At 38.0% G+C, this 21,524-nt stretch overlaps 1 protein-coding gene across 6 annotated transcripts in view; it reads right to left on the reverse strand.

The window, feature by feature from the left end:
- Window positions 1–21,524, reverse strand: part of KCNT2 (potassium sodium-activated channel subfamily T member 2) — a 354,895-nt gene that overhangs the window by 311,920 nt on the left and 21,451 nt on the right. Inside the window, exon 2 of one of the 6 annotated variants that reach the window (XM_082615039.1) lies at window positions 2,086–2,164. The exons of the other annotated variants lie outside the window; for them this stretch is intronic. The gene's annotated coding sequence lies outside the window, so the exon portion shown is untranslated. The remainder of the gene's footprint in view (window positions 1–2,085; window positions 2,165–21,524) is intronic. 6 annotated transcript variants of the gene reach the window in all.

Genomic DNA, 21,524 nt, shown 5'->3' on the forward strand with positions numbered 1-21,524 from the left:
TTCCTTCACACCAGGTATTTTTCCTTTCAATTTAACTAGACTCCACCACCTAAATCTAATGCAGAATCTTTGCTTCAAACTCATTCATGCTCTCCACCTACCATCAGTGTAGAGAATTAATATAAAGGGGTAGGTATTTGATTCTTTAAGCACCACCCCAATATTTGAGCTTTCCAACCTCTAGGACTTAGGTTTCAAACCATGATTATTCTTTGCCTTCAGCTTTGCGTCCTTCCCAACAGTTGCCAAGAATCTAAGGACTTTAACCTATATCCTATTCATCAGCCTCCCAATTGCCTGGGAAATTAAGGCAGCGTTAGGAATATGAGGAAAAGAGAAAGCATTTTTTGTTACCGTTATTCTTTCTGAGGGAACAATTTTCCTCCCAGTGCCCCCCAACCTGGCCCCCACCATTCCTTTTCTAATCACAGCCAGTGAAGGAAAAGATAATTTGGGTCAAGAGATCACTAAAGACCCTTACTGCCAAGGGGAGTGGGACGGCTGCCTGTGGGTCCAATTTCATTGGGTTCAAACAAAGGAAAAACTGACCTTCCAGAAAGAGAAAATTAATCAAATAGCAAAGGACACGTTTACCTGAATAGAGCAGCTTGAATGATTTCATAGGTAATCTGGTATCGAAATTGGTCGTCTTTAAATGTTAAATTGCAGAGGGCTGTGTCCTTTGGACTATAAAAAAGTCATGGGGGTGAGCAATAAAAGTTGTCTCAATGAGACATGACACGATTCAAGAAATTTTTATGAACAGGGTATGGCAACAGTGTTCAGGATTAATCAAATGGGATGGAGCAGGAAACCAATGTCTTAAGAGGCTTATTTCAAGACCAGATGTGAAGTCGTAAAGAGGCAGGTTAACATGGTGGGAGTAGGAGTGGAAAAAAGAAAAATTTTACAAAATCTACATGGAGGCTTACTTACAGTTTCACAGTGAAAAAGCTATTTTTATGGTTTCATCCTCTGCTAGTCCCAAAGGACAAATAACTATCTACAGGACATTTCCTTAGAGATAAGAAGTAAATCATATACCGTTACCACAGCTAAATGTGGTCAGTGAATGCCACACAGAGAAGTCAACTTAATAGGGTACCTCTTACAGGAAAAGGAGATGTATGTAAATAATCAGATTTAGCACTTTGTTCTATTACAAGATATTTTTTAAAGTGAGAAAAATTTTATAGGTTTTGAATATATATTTAAAATGTATGAGACAATACTTTGCAACATGAATAAATATACACAAGGTCTACAGGCAAAAATACACACTAAAATGCATAAATAAACACATAAATAAGTAGTACATAAAAATAGCCCCGAGGTTCATATAACATCTAGTTAAGAAAGGTAGTGATTAATTAATATACTCCTTAAGCAAAAATTTACTGGCTGAATATTAACTGCAAAATTAAATATGAATTCCTCAATTTAGAGTAAATCAATCATAAGACAGTTCAGTCTACTCAATCATATCTCTCGCTCCTCCTCTCCATGAACATCAGTGTTTTAATTAAGCTACTCTCGACTAAGCACCATTTCTGGAACATAACTCACTTTTGCATGCCCTCTTCCATCCGCCTGGAATGCCTTCTTTTCTTTAATTTAATTTTATTTTTAAAATTTTTATTTTATACTGTAGTATAGTTGATTTACAATGCTGTGTCAGTTTCAGGTGTACAGCAAAGTGATTTAGTTATACATATACATATATCCATTCTTTTTCAGGCTCTTTTCCCATATAGGTTATTACAGAATGCTGAGTAGAGTTCCCTGTGCCTTCTTGACAGTGTAACCTCCTGGAAATCCTCTTATCTGTCAAGAGCAAAACTCAAATGTCCTCTCTCCCCCGACATCTTATCTTGTGGTAACATAGTTTGTAAGTCTCTTCATGATGAGATTGAATCTTTAATGCTACTGGCATAAACCTAGGACTTTCCACATTTTTCTACAATCTTTACAAAGAGGATTGATGATGCTTGAGATTCACTGGGAAGGGACAGCAGATGCGTTCAGGGAAGGTAGACTGCACACCCCTGGAAAGATATGTCTTCTTGTGTCATGAGGTGTACTCACCAGGGCCAGGTCTAAGAACCTGAGGAACTCTCTTGTGTGACGGCTTCTACTTTATCCCTGAAGTGGGAAGCTAGGCCTTCTGTTAAGAAAGAGAGGAATGTAGTGAAGAAGCACTCCTGAGCAGAGTGGAAAGCATCTCACTGAGCCTGCATGGGAATGGGACGTCAGGGAACAGCACAGGAACTGCAGGGCAGCACACATCTCCAACTCTCTCCCAGTACTTGAGCCTTCCTCCCCCCAGGACTTTGATCTCATTTAGGAAAACTCGATGCCTTGAGCCTTGGGTTCCAGTTTATCGGATCATGGTTTTCTTCACAATCCTCAGCAGTTCTGATATCCGAGCACTGAAGGCATCACCTCTCAAAACAAAAACAACCACCTTGGAATGTGCTCCCTCCTCAGACCAGGTTAAGCAGTCCTTCTCTGTTCTCTCTTAACACCCAGGACTAATTTTGGTCTGTGTTTACCACAAATTATAATGCCTGCTTTATGTTGTAGCATGATGGGCTTCTTTTCTTTCCTCTCTAGAGTCTGACACAACTGAAGCAAGTAGTAAATGTTGACTGAATGAAGGCCAGAAAGACCCTATGCTAGGAATGTAAAGACAGAGTTCTGAGCTCAAAGAGCTCATAGCATGTAGAGTCAAATCTACAGATGTGGGCTGCCCTGGTGGCACAGTGGTTGAGAGTCCACCTGCTGATGCAGGGGACACGGGTTCGTGCCCCGGTCCGGGAAGATCCCACATGCTGCGGAGCAGCTGGGCCCGTGAGCCATGGCTGCTGAGCCTGCACGTCTGGAGCCTGTGCTCCACAAGGGGAGAGGCCACAACAGTGATAGGCCCACGTACAGCAAAAAAAAAAAAAAAAAAAAAAAAACTACAGATGTGTTTCCTTGTGATAATTTTCTATCCTTTTAAAGAAATGATAATCCAGGGCAAAGGATGGGGCAGAAATCACGAAGTAGATTAAGAAGCTAAGCTAATTTCATTAATGTAGAAATTAATTTGAGGATATCAATGAAAGGATGGAAACTTATTAGGAGTAAGTCAGTGCTATTATAATTTTATTCCTAATAAGTTTCCATGCTTTCATTTAAATCCTAAAATTAATTTCTACTTTCTTTTAGTTTGTCTAGCACTTTTGTTTTATGCTTAGCTTCTTAATCTACAGAAATATTTGTAAACTGGTTTGATTTTTATAGTCAACTATATCTCTAAATTTCTTTCTTTAAATTTATTTTTTTAATCAATTTATTTATTCATTTATTTTTGGCTGTGTTGGGTCTTTGTTGTTGTGCATGGGCTTTTCTCTAGGTGCAGCGAGTGAGGAGCTACACTTCGTTGCGGTGTGCGGGCTTCTCATTGCAATGTGCAGGCTTCTCATTGCGGTGGCTTCTTTTGTTGGGGAGCACGGGCTATAGGCACGTGGGCTTCAGTATTTGTGGCACATGGGCTCAGTAGTTGTGGCTCGTGGGCTCTAGAGTGCAGGCTCAGTAGTTGTGGCACACAGGCTTAGTTGCTCCACGGTATATGGGATCCTCCTGGACCAGGGATTGAACCTGAGTCCCCTGCACTGGCAGGTGGATTCTTAACCACTGCACCACCAAGAAAGTCCCAAAATTTTTCTTTAAAAGTTAATTGATGACTTTCTATCATGTCAGGACTATCAAAACTGTTTCATTGATCTCTACAACTATTGTGAATGAATATTCGGTAGTATCCATCTCTATTTTTTCAAAATGACCTCTTGTATTCTCAACATTTTTTTCAGACTATCTTAATGGTGATATATTGATTTTTCAATAAAAGATATATTTTAAAACTTTTATTGGAATTGTAATAAAGCTATAAATGTATCTGATATTTGGTGACCTCCTTAGGATAAAGTTACAGGCTTACATTTGTAAGTCTCTAGTTATATATCCCAATTAAATTTTATAGTTTTCTTTAGGATCATTTGGTAGAATTTACTGCTCTGGCTATTTATGGAGAAACATGACTGAAGGAGTTCAGACTTCTGGAGAGACCCAAAGAGCCCATGAATTCTTAATGAAGTTAATTCAAAAGGATAACAACAGGGAAGTAATATTGGCTGCCCAGAGGGAAGGAAAAGAATAGCAGACATGGGGCTACAGATCCCTATTCAGATCTGAGCAACTGGGATTCATGTACATCCAAATTGGCCAGACTGGGGAGAAAATTAAAAGACTGCTATTCACTACACTGTGAGAAATTTCTATTAAAAATAAAGTCATGCTTTTGTTTTGATTACATGGCCAATGGACAATCTGGGGGGAGGAGTGATGGGCAGAGGTAGAAGGAAATCTATAGCCAACTTGGTCATCTCCAAAGTCACTCAAGGATTACAGGGCCTTCTGCTCATGCAGGAGAAGTTCTGACCAACAAGTCTCCAGGGTCCAGGAACTCTGAGCCGGAATAGAAAAAGCCATTTTAGTAAAAGGATTTCGTGTAATGGTGGGCTATGAAGTTCAAAACACCTCATTCTGCTAAAAAGACAAAAGAGAGAGAGAACCTGCTCTTAGGGTAAAATTTAGTAACTGTGAAAGGAAGAGTCTCATTTTGTGGAACTACTGGAATATGATAATTCTTATTGTTAAAAGTCTGTTAAATGTTTGTGTTGGCAGATTTTTACAAGGTGTTTGTATTATATAATTTTGATGGGGCCTAAATAAATCTGACTTTAAAACAATCAGATAAACTTTTCTGTACTATGAAGAAAGGAATCTGAAGCTTTGCTGACTTGGAGAGTTCCTATTTGTGGGCATCTCCTCTCAACACTTTCATATACCATGCTGGTGTCACACTCTTACTCAATACCAAGCCAACTGAAAAGTTTTGACTTTTGAGTAGAGAATACCACTTGCAGCAGTGTTCTCAAGGCAAGAAAATACTTTACACATCTTATAAGCCGGCAGATGCAATGGTACACAAGTTGTCGGTGGCAGATTAGGGTGCTATAAAGAATGTGTGTCAAGCTCTCACAGGAAGAACCAAACAGGGATGCCTAGGATTCTGAAGCAAAAATAAATCTTCCTTGAATGAGTAACTGCCGTCCTTTTTTCAGAAACAGCAAGATTCTGGCTTGCTTCTAGATCTTGGTGAGGACAAAATGTCTAACCATTAAACCTCAGAGAATTCATCTTGAAGGTGCCCCATAAATAACTGGTTGCATCTCATCCATTCAGCCAAAAAATCAAGCATTCATCATTTCCTCTAAAGGAAGTGCCCAGAAGGCAAAACTCAGTTACAGGACCAGACAGCTCACTCCCCTAGCCTACTTCTGCCACACTGCTCTGATCTGGTCCCATACAACCAACCTCCTATATTAATTTGTCTTCCCCTCTCCTTTCATTGTCCCATGAGGGCAGAAATGTTTGCCTATTTTATTCACCTGTACAACCTCAATACTTTGAATAATGACTGTTACCTAGGAGATGCTCAACACATATTGGTTGAAATAATAAATGCTTTAAGATTAGATATTTTTGCAATGAGGGACAGGATGTTGCTATTAAACAGAAAAGGTAGAAATAAGTTCAATATAGATCCATTTACAGTATCTGTTGGAAGAACTTGTGCATCATGGGAAAAGACATGAAAAATTCCCCCAACTCGCCCCTGCTCAAGCTATTAATTTTGGAGGAGAAAGAACAAGAGGTGACATGGCTATTTTGGAGGAACATCCCAGAATACAGTAGCATTGGGACTCAGTTTAGACAGAGAGCTGAAAGAAATGTAGAAATGAATAAAATAAGCCCCTTGATGTAGAATTTTTGGTACTCGAGGGACTGGAGTTAAGGTAGTTTTTCAACACAAGTCAAAAGTGTCCTCAAAAGAGATCCCAGTTCCTCGTTATTAACCATGCTGATGAGTTTGCCTCCACTGGAGAATTCTTGTCTATAAACAAGATAATTATGATCAATAGGTCAACCAGGCCCTGATACTTAGCAAATAAGAGTCCCAGGGGTACAAATCCAGAAGGCATAGGACGGCAGAGACACATATTTCCAGACATGCAGTAAATTTCATTATTGCCCCAGAGACGCAGAAATCTCTTTCCATGGAAAGGGTCCAGAATAGCTTGGAATGAGGGCTGATGTGTGTTTTGGGGATGTCACAAAGCAGAAATATCAATTCTTTTGTTTTAGTAATGTATATAATGTGTATTTGGGGGAATGTATATCCAAGCTAAAAGTCTGACCCTGATTGTGTGATTATGCAGCTGCTAAAATTGCCTAAAGGAGATTTTAAAACTGAGAAGCAGGGCCTGAGAGGTAATGTATTCCAACACCATGAATGAAACAATCCAACTGACTCCATAAAGCTCAGATCCTGTAGAAAGGGGCTAATGAGCTTTAAAAAGTGCTCACCTTTTAATCTCTTTATCTGGTGGACTAGCAAATGACAACAAATCTTGACTGTAAAAGAAGAGAATATGGTAGTGACATATTTTGAGAGTTTACTCACCCTCTTGCAAAAATTAAACCCTGCAAATTGAAGTTTTAGATCTGATACAAAGATCCACCAGAGGCTTGGGATTTCTCCCAATGCAGGGAAAACTCTGCCTGACACAGGATCCTCCAGATCCAGAGTAGCTTAAGCTTGGGTGGTAGAAGTTGGTATGATGATCTAGTGACTGGGCAAGTGAATGAGGGTGTCTCCCAGCATCTAAAAAAGAAGGCAGATCTAGATATCAGCACACAAAAGGGATCTTAGGGATATTAATCTTGGTCTTCTAGAAGTAAAGAGAGTGAGAGAGTGCCATGAAGTGAATTAGAGAAGGCTGAGGAAGAAGTATCCAACTGACAAAAATAAATATGCTTCATCACCTTGTTAGCAAATCAGAGCCACCATCACCACGTTTGGTGAGATAATCAGTAAGGCACCATCGTTACGGCATGCAGATGCTTTCTAATGAGTGTAGATATCATCATTAAAAAGCTGGTTTATTTTATTGAGCACCATGATGCATTTGGATAGGTGAACGTAGGCTTTCAAGAAAAGCTGATGACAAAGGAAAAGAGAAATTTCCTGAGATGCTGGAAAGCCAGGCACTTTGTAAAATGAAGTAACACATGGGAACCACCAACAAAAGAGTTGCTGTACAGGCTTTAGGAGCAAGAAGGTCTAGCATATGATTTTCAGTTGTTTCTGGATGCATGCTGACTCTTTTTGGCTTCTCAGAAAACTTTAGGCATAAGTTCTACTCCATATAAATGGGGCTATAAATGGAAAGGGGCTCTAGTGCCTCAGGTTTAGATGGATGCTAGGATGAAATAAAAGAACTCGTGTACATCAGAAAGGAAAAAAATCTCCGGGATTTTTAAACCACAGCAGGCCTTGTCTTTTCAGAATTTTGAAAAAGTTGAGTGTAGGTTTTTAACTTCCGCAAGGCACACAGTGGATATTTGACCAAATCTTCTAATTCGAGGGATAGGAAACAACTGTCACAAAGACTTCATCCATTGCATTTAACTTCAAAGAATTATCTTAACTGTCTTCATGGAAAATGTGACAGTTATGACTGATGTAAGGTTTTAAGAATAAAATAAAGCTGAGAGACAGAGTGAGAGAGAGCAAGAGAGAGAGAATTCTGAGAGGTACATTTAAAATTCTATGAACGTAGAGAATATAATTCCTAAACATACGTGTGTGTTTAATCACTTCATGGCTTACTCAGATCCAAAATCAATTGCACTTTTTGTGGTTGGAATGAGCAGAAACAGTGCTTTGGATTTGGTTATATATCCAGCATTACATTTCATTGCTTAATTATCTTTTTTAAAAAGTTACTCAGGGACAGTCTTGATTTCTAATCAGACCAGGTGAAAATGATCTTAACTTAAATTGATAAGTCACTGTAGAACTCAAAGTTAGATTGAAGATTTGATATATGATATTCATATTTTCTTCTAGCTGTTTATTCAGTATCCTTCAAGGTGTTTTGAACACTAAATAACTGATGACTAAAAGAAAAAAAAGAGAGGGAGGCACAGAGAGGAGAGGAAGAGGGAGGGAGGAGCGTCTGAATGTGCTAATACACAGAAAACTGGCTAAAATATTCATAAGATTCGGTCGTTTTATTTCTAACAATTTGCAGTGCTAATGGAGGAGACATGAAAACTGTTCTCCCCCAGGAGGCATTTATTTTATTTATGTTTATCGCTTGCTTTTTTTAAAGTCTTTTATCTTGAGATGATATAAATTCACAGAAAGGCAAAGATGTTCAGACATGTTCTGTGCACCCTTCACCCAGGCTCCCTCGATGTTAATATATGATGTAACTATAGCACAATAGTAACACCAGAAAAACTGAAATTGGTGCAATTCAAAAAGCTTATTCAGATTTCACCAGTTGTAAATGCACTCACTGGTATGTGCGTGTTGTATGTGTAGCCCTGTAAAGCTTTATCACCCGTGTAGCTGCCTGTAACTACCACACAATCAAGATATTTAACTGTATCATCACAAGACTCCCTCCTGCCATCTGCTTAGAGCCAATCCACCAACCGGCATCGCTTATACCTCGCTACCACTAATCTGCTCTCCATCCCTATAATCACATTATTTCATGAATGTTAAATAAATGTAATCATGTCGTATATATTCTTTTGAGGTTGGCTTTTTTTCCTTCAGCATAATGTCTTTGAGTTTCATCCAAGTTGTCGAATTTATAAATCATTTTTCCTTTTTACTGCTGACTAGTATTCCATGGTATGGATATACCACTGTTTATATAACTAGGGACTGGCTGCTGTGAATATCTGTATACAAGTTTCTGTATGAAAATCTAAGACTGCCTTAGATTGAAATTGCTGGGTCATATGGTAAATCTATTTTCAGTTTTAAAAGGAACTACCAAACAATTTTCCAGTGTGGCTGTACCATTTTACATTTCCACCAGCAATGTATGAGTGCTCCAGTTTTTCCACAACCATACCAGCATCTGATGGCAAGGATCACTTTTTTTTTTTTCCCCATTCTGAGAGGTATGTAATGATAGCTCCTTGTGGTCTTAATATGCATTTCTCTAATGGCTAACAATATTGAACATCTTTTTATACACTTACTGCCAACTGTATATATTCTTTGGTGAAATGTCTGTGCATACCTTTTGCTCATTTCCTAGCTGGATTGTTTTTGCTTCCTTTTCAATGCTGAGTTTTGAGAGTTCTCCATATATTCCAGAAACACGTCCTTTATTGAAATGTGGATTGCAAATATCTTCTCCCAATTTGTAATTTGTCAATTCATCCTCCTGACAAAAGCTTTGAATTTTGATGAAGCACAATTTGGGCAGGGGGGAGGGGGGTTGTTTTTAGTGTTGGTCTGAGGACCATTTGCCTATTCTTGGTCTCAAAGATTTTCTCCTATGTCTTCTCCTACAAGTGTTATTTTATGTTTTACATGTAATTCCATGAACCAATTTGAGTTGTTTTGTGTTAAGTGTGAGACTTAGGTCCAGGTTCATTTTTTTAGCTATGGAGGTCCAATTGCTCCAGCAGTGTTTTTTGGAAAGGTTATTCTTCCTCCATTGAATTGCTTGTGCTCCTTTGTTAAAAATTAATTGGACGTATTTGTATGGGTGCACTTCTGGGTTCTCTATCCAGTTCTGTCCAGCTCTGTGCTTCCTTTCTCTAAGACCACAGCGTCTTGAATACTGTGCCTATACAGTAAGCCTTACCATTGAGAAGACCGACTATTTCCACATTATTATTCCTCCCACAAAACTGTTTTGGCTATTCTAGAGACTTTACCTTTCCATAAAAATTTTGGAATAAATCCATTTATGTCTACAAAAAAACCTTGCTGAAATGATGATAGAAATTGTCTTAACCCAACAGATCTATTTAGGGAGAAATGACGTCTTTACTCTATTGAGTCTTCTGATCCATGAACGTGTAAACTGTTTCTTGAAACCCACTATTTCCAAGTTCATTTTTTACAGGACACTGACATCTCTGTGAGGCACTAAGGTGGAGGTGTCATGTTTGAGTATTACATAATTAAGTCAGTGCTTTTGGTAATTTCTATTATCTACTCCAAGTTGATACTTTGGCAAGCTTATCCCGGTCTGAATAACTTCCTTTATATGCAAATTTTATCACAACATTTATCATAATTACAGCTGCTGAAATACATGTTAATCCCACCTGAGAGGGCTAGGGACTACATCATTCATCACTGTATCCAAAGTCCTGACTTGAGTGCCTGCCACATCGTGAAGACTCAACAATGTTCCCTGAATGAGTGAAACCATTCTTTAAGCAATGAGGGAATACCTAAAAGTACTTATGTCAGATTTTTAAAGATCTGGGGTCTCTGAATCTTCAACACAAACTAGGAATGCTCTCCCCTAGGAAGGTCCTCTCTATTTTGCTTTGTTTTGCATCATACATCATACTTCTAATGATAACATATAATACAGCATAAAACCATATACATAAATACACGTGTATGTGCACACACACATCCACCTACATACACACTTTTACCAGGGCAAAAAATTACCCATTAAAATCTCAAAATGTAATGACACAGTTAGGCAATCTGCTTTTATCTCTAAGAAATAATTCGTTGACTGTAAAGAACTTTCCCAACAGAAATTTGAACAAGAAATTATATCCATTTTGCATATATCTTGTGTCACAGCCAGACTTAATCATCCAAATCTTCGCTGAAGCAAAGCTAACCTTTAGTACATGCAGAGGAGAAAGATCGAAAACTGGATTCCCAGCAGGTCACTTCATGGTTTAAAATTATTCAGTAGTCTCCCTCCTCCATCAGTCAAAAAAGTCTAGAAACTTGCAAGAGGCCTGGAGTGCTTTCATGATCAGAAAGCTCCCTACCTTCACAATCTTATCTCCTGGCATTCTCCAGCCCCTGGCTCGCCAGTTCCTTACGTTCTCCACGCTCTCTCATGGGTCTGCACCTCTGCACATTTTATTCCTTCTGCAGGTTTCTACCACACTGACCTGCCGGACTCACTCAAGCAACTGGTCCACTTCAGATCCTCCCCTGGTCCTTCCTTTCCTTGTGCTCTCACGACACCTGCAACTTGATCACACCATGCCACATGGAACTCTTATTTACTTTCCCAGCTACTGTAAATGCCTTTATAGCATGGTTTCCTTTATAACAGTACCTGACAGGCAGGTACTTGAAATTTCTTGAGATAAAGAGAGAAAGAAATAGACTGACATTTCTAAGATAAAGAAAACTTGATTAAGTACACAAAATTGGGTAGCGATAGAATAGTACGGTAGAGTGGGCCTGGGTTTGAATCCCAGCTCTATCATAGTTACATGGTCCTGAGAAAATCATTTAGTTTTGCTGAGAATCAGTTTTTAATAATTTTATTATCTAATCTGGAGAAAAGAGAAAATAATACCTAATTTTTATTTTATGAAATAAAGCATAAGTGGAATAAATGAAGGTTCCTATGACACATAAGTGGGATAAATATGTAAAGTATCCTGTTAAGAAATGCAAACACGGGAATTTCCTGGTGGTCCAGTGGTTAGGACTCCGTGCTCTCATTGCCAAGGGCCTGGGTTCAATGCCTGGCTGAGGAACTAAGATCCCACAAGCCACACGGCATGGCCAAAAAAACAAAAAAAATAAGAACATAAAGAAATGCAAACAAATGAAATTTTGTGTTTTGTTTTATATTAATTAACTTAGGAGTCAATCTCCATATATCAAATTATCTGTATATTGTAAAGAACTTTAAATTACCAATCACTTTCAAATATATCATCTAATGTGATTCTCACAACAATCCTATGAGACAGTGAAAGTTTTGTTTCATTTTGGAAAGGAAGAGCTTAGTGTCACAATTGTTCACAACTAACCAGGAAGAAGTTAGCAACAGAAGAGCCCAAAACTTGGGATCCAGGTTTTTTCTCTTATATTTCAGTATTCTCTCCACTCTACAACAAAATTCTAGTTTCATCACAAAGATATCATACAGAAACCTAAAATGTTATAGCTATAAAACAAATTCTAAATTTGCAAATTGTTTCTCCAAGAGAAATAATTTCTTAGTGAGGTCTTAATGATTACACAATTTCTAACAGGGATCAAAAAGGTTTTTTTTAAGATTTAAAGAGGCATATTTTATTTATTTTTTAAATTATAGAGAATATAATTTATGAGTTATAGATAGTTCATATATAATTTATGTACAATTTTTTGCATTATTCAGTTACAATTGGAGAACATTGGAATGAAAAAACATATATGAGAAAAAGGTTTTTCCTTTCTTCCTAAAAATTAACATCAGGTAAAGAAGAACTTAAATCAAGTTTCTCCATATGTCTCTCCCAGATTTTTCTCCTACGATTTTCAACAAATAGTATGTTGCCTGTGTTCAATGATCTCAAACAAAATTCAAGGATCATTATCAATTGATGGCATTTCCTATATTAAATAAATTGCACTGTGTCCATTTGGGGAAGAACTCAGTTAAGACACTTCAAAATCATCGTTAGAACAGAGAGAATTTTAGAAGTGGAAATTTGCTAATTTCCCAGAGAAAATAGTGAGGTAACAGTATTAATTAATCAATCAATCAAAGAGAGAAGATTTTCAAAGATCTTGTTTTAAATACCTAACAATGATTGGTAGATATTGCTTTAAGTCCCTAACAATGATTGGCAGATATCCATATACAATTATTGACCATTTTCTTAACAACTGCCTTTTAAATTCAGAATTCTTGGATCTAGCATGATTCAGTTGGGTAATTTTTTGTTTCACCAATGGTATCTACATCATTTTTTTCCTCTAACTCAGCATCTCTCTTTTGAGATGATGCACATAATAATATACTACAGTTTTATAGTGAATGAGTCATAAGTAAAATGTTCATAGCACTAAGCTATGTCCCTTGACTATAGCAGAGCTGCTAGTGCCCTACCCTCTAGCCAGGAAACATTTCAACCATTATTCAGATGAAGAAAGTTTGGTCAGTTGAGCTGACTTTAATGTACTAACCTACAGATAACGTGGCTATAAGTTTATAGCCTATAGCCTGTATGACTACCACAGATATAATATGACCATATAATATGCATTGTTTTTTATATTTTTCAAAAATGTTTCTATCTATAGTCTAAAATTCATTATCCCAACTGCCTTGTTAGCTTAAGTTGGGGATGGTATGGTAGCTAACATTTGGTGAATATTTGGGAAGAGCCAAACAGTTTTTCAGGTTTTTTATATACATGTCTTCAATGAATCCTAACATCAACAATTCAATATGGTTACACTCAGTTTTGATGGGAAGAATTAAAATTCCCAAGATTAATTAACTCAAGGCCAGTGATATAAAAAGCAATATAAACACAGATATATGTGATTCAAAAACTAGTGTTCCTGGCTTTACTACCATTTTATAAAGAGGAAACTGAGATTTGGAGTATTAAACTAATTATCCAAGGAGATACATGCAGGGATATCACAAGAATTTGAATGTTTTTTTCTATTTGAATCTACTGTCTTCTACAGGACCTATACTATTTAGAAAAACATTCCAGGCAAAACTCATTAGGAGTACAGTTAGTAGCGTGTTTCAGACTGAAATAGATATTGTTGTATATATGATTATGTGAAAAGTTTGCACGTTATTCCCAGCATACAATTCTAAAAGTATCTGGAAGGTCTCATAGCGAAAGAATGAATAAACATGTATCTGAAAATTATAAAGTAAATGGAAAATACTGTTAATACGTTACTCAACATCTTGTATTATTTTTTCTTATCTGTAGAGACCTGCCCTTTTGAATAAAATAAGTACCTTTGGCTACATTTAAATATAAATGTTTACATTATATAGTGAATTAAAGATTTTTAAATCACTAGGCATTGTTGGTTTTGAGTTCATCTTTTTTTTTCAATCAATTTTTGTTGTTCATGGATTCCATATTTGAGAATTTGCCTACTTGTTAGCACATCGCACAGTATGTGGGATATTAGTTCCCTGACCAGAGATCTAACACATGCTCCTTGCAGTGGAAGCATGGAGTCTTAACCACTGGACCACCGCAGAAGTCCCTGAGTTCATTTATTTTTAAATTTTTATTGGAATATAGTTGTTTTACAATGCTGTGTTAGTTTCAGGTGTACAGCAAAGTGAATCAGTTATACATATATCCACTCTTTTTTTTAAGATTCTTTTCCCATATAGGCCATTACAGAGTATTGAGTAGAGTTCCCTGTGCTATACAGCAGCTTCTTATTAGTTATCTATTCTGTATATAGTAGTGTGTATATGTCATTCCCAATCTCCCAATTTATCCCTCCCCTCCTTATTCCTGATAACTTAATAAATAAGTTTATTTTCTACATCCATGACTCTATTTTTGTTTTGTAAATAAGTTCATTTGTACCCTTTTTCTTTAGATTCCACATATAAACAATATCATATATTTGTCTCTCTGTGTCTGACTTCCATCACTCAGTATGACAATCTCTAGGTCCATCCATGTTGCTGCAAATGGCATTATTTTGTTCTCTTTTATGGCTGAGTAATATTCCATTGTATATATGTACCACATCTTCTTTATCCATTCCTCTGTTGATGGACATTTAGGTTGCTTCCATGTCTTGGCTATTGTAAATAGTGCTGCAGTGAACATTGGGGTACATGTATCTTTTTGAATTATGGTTTTCTCAGGGTATATGCCCAGTAGTGGGATTGCTGGGTCATATGGTAGTTCTATTTTTAGTTTTTTAAGGAACTTCCATAACTGAGTTCATTTTTAAAGATTGTTAAAAATGAATTCCTTGAGCAATCAATCCCATCAGTGATAGTTCTCCTTCCTTCTTGCCCATATTTTCTTAAGTGATGCAGTCAATGAAGTTAATTAAACTCTTCTTTCCCAGCAAAGCATTTTCTTGAAAAAAAGTGATCAACTCTTGTTGTCTTTGCACAAAGAATTTCTATGTAAATATCCATGTACGGACTTTTGATGACACATTGAACAGAGAAAAAAAATTACTTGAAGGAATTTTGCCATTTTTATCTGATTATACTAACAGATTACTCTTAGTGTATCAACTGCTAGAAGAAAATATAGAGTTCTTATAAGAATGTGTACAGTGATAATCAGTTAAAAACCAACATCTATCCTGTAGCTTCTACTGGCTTAGATAGATTAACAGACACCAGATCCACACACACACACCCCAGAAACAACAAAAAGACTGACAACACACACACACACACAATTTCAAGGCAATGAACCTCAGGCAACAGAGGATGGTATTCCCAGAAAGATGAGAAACAAACGAGGTGAGCCCTACAGTTGCCTCGGTTTACTGTAACTGCTTTGAGAAAGTTGCTCACAGACAGGAAGATCCAGATGGAGCCTGGCAGCCTCTGAACTGAGAAGACAGAGCAAAGTGTCTGGAAAAACCAAGGCAGCTAGAAATCACAGGATTCAGGACCAGAGAGAAGAAGCCTGCACAGGGGGAAAATTCTGGAGATAAGCATATATTCTCAAGTACTCAGCTGACTGCTGATTATCACATTCATGCCAGGAAACTAAGGCTGGGAAAGAACCAGTGGTAACAGTGCCTGGCAAAGAACACAGGGTCAGGAACTGTACCCAGACTTACACAAAATAGCCTGCAGAAACCCAGGATGCCCAGGGCTAGAGGACTCAAAGTGTCTTTCCTCAGTAGCAGGAAATAATAAACCTTAGTCTGAGCACTGCTCTGGGGCTGCCTGACAAACTTCAAAAGCAAGACCTGAAAGGATCAAACAGTTTCCAAATAACAACATTCCAAAATAAAGCTCAGAATATTTACAGAAATATAAAGTATCTGTCTCAAAAGATAGAATTCACAATGTTTGGAATCCAATACAAAATCACTAGGAAAAAAAAATCACTAGGAATGCAAAGAAACCAGAAAGTACAATCCTTTGAAGTTCAAGTTCTTTGTTTCCTTCTCACATGTGCTATTTTAGAGTTTGTGGATACTTTCCTCATTAGGAAAAAAGGACAACAAGCCATGAGAAATGTAATCTGCACTGCTTTCAGGATGTTGTAAGATTTTACTTAATGCTATGTATTACTTATTTGCTGTCCTAGATCACTGATAGAAGAGAACAGAGCTCAAGGCACAGAGATTGATATTAGAAAAAGTTTTCATTAGTAAGCAAAATTTAGAGATGAGTAGTCATTACAGACTCCATCATTAGCAGAAAAACGAGTCAACTGAAGCTGCTCCAGAATTGACACAGATGTTAGATCACACAGAAGGACAAGAAGTACCCTTGTACCTGGAAAGACCAAGTTACTGGGAAGTGGGAACCTTGGGAGTAGAGGAAGGGCTGGTGAGAAAACAGAGTGGATAAAAGGTCTATTCGTACCAACATCCCCTGCTCCCTCACACACAATTAGGCAAATATCATTCCCTGACCCCCAGAACACTGGATGATGAAAGAGGTCAGACCAGGGTGGACCAGGGTAGACCAGAGAGAACAGAAAGTGGGGAGGGAGGTGGCACTGTCCAAGACAGGGGGCTTATGTTAAAGGCTGCTATTGTAAGTTAATGTATAAATGACTTCATTTCCAAGATTTAGAGGATTCAAATCTGGACAAACTAGCCCAAGAGGTAAGAACTACAGATGGGGGCAGGGGGTGGGGGTGGGGGAAGGGGACAATGACAAAGAAACAGTCAGCTCCTCTCCATATCATCCCCAGTAAAGTCCACAGGCAACAAATCCCATCCATTCATAGAGCTTCCAGTTAATTTTTGGTCATTCACTACTAAATTAATGAAATGTAATAATAAAAAGACCTGCACCGAGGTACATCATCATGAACTATCAGAAGAATGGAGATGAAAGTTTTCAATACCTAGAGTCACAGTCAAATGATCATGGGGTTCTCAACAGCAGCACAGGAAAATAAGACAGTGGAACAGTTCCTTCCAAATTCTAAAAGGAAATAATTTTCCAAAATAAATTTTGTATTTAGTCACACGTAATGGTAGAATAGCCAAATTTTTAGACATGTCCAAGCTCAAAATCTTTCCTTTTAAAAACCCTTTCTCAGGAAGCTTCTGGAAGGTGTATTCCACTAACAAAAAGGAGTAAACAAAATTAGAAAATAGGAGATTCTAATATGAGAAAATGAGGAGAACCCCCAAGATGATGGAGTAATGATGAACTGAAGTCCCAGATCAACAGAGAGAAAAGAAGCAGAAAGAGTTGAGTCCAGAATGAAGCATGAAGGTGGTTCAGTGGGAGGGCAAGGGGTACCTGAGTAGCTCCACAGAGAACAAGTGAGGATTTGAGGCTGTTTCTGACCTTAGCACAACCTGAACCATCCTGACTGATACAATCCCTGATGTGTTTGACCACACTGAGAAAGCCTTTATATATAGTTCTGCTAGAGTATTGTGGGAAAACTAGGCAAACAAACCAACAAACCCCCAAAATGAAAATGATTAAATTCCTAAGAAGCAAAAAATCTGAATAAGAAAAAGTTAATCATAATACATTACTACATTACTCAGCTCTGAGCAATATTTCAATAGTCATAAAATATACATCCTTGGCATCCCCTAAGCAAGGAGGACTATAGTGGGGGGATGGGGAGTGGAAGGTGTGTGCATTGGTGATGTAATTAGACTTCTAACTCCTCATCTTCTACAGAAGGAAGTCAACAAATACTGCCTGAAATTGAAAAACTAAGAAATATACTACAGTGAGTTAAAAACTCTATAGAAGAAACAGGTAAAAGACTGAAGTGTTTCTGTCTGAGAGGTAAACCATGGAAGGGCTGATAACATGATGGCAGGGGCCAAATGTTTGGTTTCAATAAATTTATTTATTTATTTATTTATTTTTGGCTGCGTTGGGTCTTCGTTGCTTCCCGTGGGCTTTCTCTAGTTGCGGCCAGCGGGGGCTACACTTCATTGTGGTGCGCGGGCTCTAGGCGCGCGGGCTTCTCATTGTGGTGGCGTCTCTTGCTGTGGACAGAGCATGGGTTCTGGGTGTGCAGGCTCAGTAGTTGTGGCTCGTGGGCTCTAGAACACAGGCTCAGTAGCTGTGGCGCACGGACTTAGTTGCTCCGTGGCATATGGGATCTTCCCGGACCAGCACTCGAACCCGTGTCCCTTGCATTGGCAGGCGGATCCTTAACCACTGCACCACCAGGGAAGTCCCGGGCCAACTGTTTTTGTTGGTCTTGTTTTCTTATTCTATGCCTTAGGATAACTGCTGACTTTTTGAACAATGTACATGTATTTTGATAAAAACACTTTTTCAAAACCAGGTCATTTATTCTCAAGGAATTACAGCAACTACAGCTATTTACAAAACAAGCAAGATTTTACAACAGATTAAACATTTAAACATCAGTCTATATGGAATACAATATTTTTAGCATTTTTTAGCTATTAATATCACAAAGGCTTAGTATAAGATCACATAAATGCTAATCTGTGGCAAGAAAATATAGATTAGGTTGCAGTGCTTCACTTTTTTAGATAATAGAAAAAATGTTTTTACATATTTAGGGAGTGGGAAGCAGGAGATATTTTTCCTAAGTATTTCATTTTTGTAACTTCCCAAATCCATATGCTTTCAAAGGCACTGCATTCTTTTATCTATTTATCTATTTATTACTTTAAATTTGTATGTTATCTTAAACTTTAAAAAATGTGAGGGAGGAAATCTTGTGGGAAAACGCAAGGAAAAGGCACATCACCCTATCTGACACTTTAAGCTCTCTCTTTAGACTCAATATAGTAAGAAATAAATTATAACTTCTGATAATGTATAATTATTGTCATGGGTTAAAAATGCAAGGTCTTACACCCCAGTGTTCATAGCAGCACTATATACAATAGCCAAGATGTAGAAACAACCCAAGTGACCATCAACAGACAACTGGTTTAAGAAGATGTGGCATATATACAATGGAATATTACTCAGTCATAAAAAGGAATGAAATAATGCCATTTGCAGCTACATGAATGGACCTAGAGATTGCCATACTGAGTGAAGTAAGTCAGATAAGGAGAGACAAATATTACATGATATCAGTTATATGTGGAATCTAAAAAAGTATACAAATGAATCTATTTACAAAACAGAAACAGACTCACAGACATAGAAAACAAATTTATGGTTACCAAAGGGGAGAGGGAGAGAGGCAGAGTTACATTAGGAGTATGGAATTAACCAACACTACTATAACATAAAATAGGTAAGTAACAAGGATCTACAGTACAGGGAACTACATTCAATATCTTGTAATGACCTGAAAATTAGAACTAAGTCACTTTAATGTTCACCTGAAACTAGCACAAAATTGTAACTCAACTATACTTCACTTTAATAAAAACCAACAACAACAACAAAAATGAAATGTCTAATGTGGGCACCTTCAGTATTAAACAAAAAGAGTTACTTTCCTTTTTATGCAAACAGGCAAAGTGAATTTGCAGAAGTGAAGCTGAGATTTGAGAGGATTTGGGGGATTAGGTAGAAGCACAGAGAGCAAATTGTGCAAGCTGCCTTACCAAAGAAGGTCAAGCTCCCAGTTTCTTCAGTCTGACCACTATCTTAGTACCTCCAACAAACACTCAAGACAGGGCATCTTGGACTGGGCTTGGTTCAAAGACCCAGCACTCTGAATTGTTCTCTTTGTTTACTTTGCAGTGATGCATCACTGCATGCTTAACCTGCATAAGCTTACCCAAACTAGAAAAAAAGTAAAATAAAGTTTGATGAAGGCTGGGAAAGAGTAAAATATAGAGGATTATGAGAATAGAGGTCTATAGAAAAGAAAGTCTTCCTAAACATGCTGAGACAAAGGCTAATAAGTAAGTAATGGCTGGTCAAAGATATGGCTGGGTGGCAGGGTGTAGGGGGAGTGGGAAGTCTCCAGAGGTGGTCACTCCTTCCAGACTGAGGAGCTCTCAGACATCAGCCAGAGATAGAAATCCTGAGTCAAAAAAATTAAGACAACTCTCAATGGTCTAGGTGAGGAGGATGCCCGCATCCATTATAGAAGTAAGAACTAAAATGGAGACATTTACATGAGCCATCTATGAGCTGAATCAGTGAGACTCACACTAAACTAAGGTTTAGTTAGAATTTCATGCTCCTGGTTTGGGCAGCTGGTTGTGTGTTGCTACCATTCCCCCAAAACAAAATACCAGAGAAGAAATAGTTGTAAAGAGGCAAAATTAATTTTTTTGGGGGGGTGGTACGCGGGCCTCTCACTGTTGTGGCCTCTCCCGTTGTGGAGCACAGGCTCCAGACACGCAGGCTCAGCGGCCATAGCTCACGGGCCCAGCCACTCCACGGCATGTGGGATCTTCCTAGACCGGGGCACAAACCCGTGTCCCCTGCATCGGCAGGCGGACTCTCAACCACTGCGCCACCAGGGAAGCCCGACAAAATTAATTTTGGACATTCTACACTGAGGCATCTCTTGAACGTCAGCTATGCAAAGACGCTCAATGGGAAAAGGTAAATACAATTTTAGGTATATATAAATTTACATAGAGGAGCAAGACAAATATAGAGATTTGAAAATCATCAATACATCATTAAAGTTACTAAAATTTGAGTGAAATGAACTAGAAAGAGGTAAGAATTGAAGAGAGTAAAACACCAAGAAAGGGCCCTTTGTAAACCATAATTTTTAGGAGTAAGTAAAAGAAAGGAAAACCTATAAAGGAGAACTAAGAAGGAACGTACAGGACATAAACTAAAGGAGAATGATGTTGTAGAAATCAAGAGAAGGAGGTTTTGGGAATTCCCTGGTGGTTCAATGGTTAGGATACTGTGCTTTCACTGCCAGGACCCAGTTTCAATCCCTGGTCAGGGAACTAAGATCCCACAAGCAGTGGTGTGGTGCTGCCAAAAAAAAAAAAAAAAAAAATTAAAAAAAAATTTTTTAAAAAAGAGAGAGAGAGAGAGAGATCAAGAAAGAAGAAGAGGAGAATCAGAGAAAACTGTTCATTGGATATGGCATAATAATGATCAGAAACTCTAACAGAAGTGTCAGTGGAGCAGTAAGACAAAAAGAAGTACAGGAAGTGGAAGATAAATAAGAGGCAGAGAAGAAAAACAGAGGCTAGAAATGAATGGTGAGAATCCTGGAAGTGGAATGGAAAGGGACTGAAGCTCTTGCTGACAGGTGAAAGTGAATCAGTTTGGTGCCAGTGAAGACAGGAGGGCTGCAAGGACAAGAAGTCATACAGTGGGAGGTTGCAGGGTAAGTTCTCAGAAGTAAAGCAATTCTGGTCACAGGAGGGTCCAGCCTTATAAGAGGATGCTGAAGAAAGCTGGACGTGAAAGTCATCAAAATAAAGGAACCACAGAGGCAAGATCCCAAAAGGGTCATTCACTAAGGTAAGGAACCTGAAAAGGGGAATAGCAGAATCT

Source organism: Mesoplodon mirus (genome assembly GCF_964341445.2).
Source record: "Mesoplodon mirus genome assembly, chromosome: 3".
In the NCBI taxonomy this organism is placed as follows: Eukaryota; Metazoa; Chordata; class Mammalia; order Artiodactyla; family Ziphiidae; genus Mesoplodon; species Mesoplodon mirus.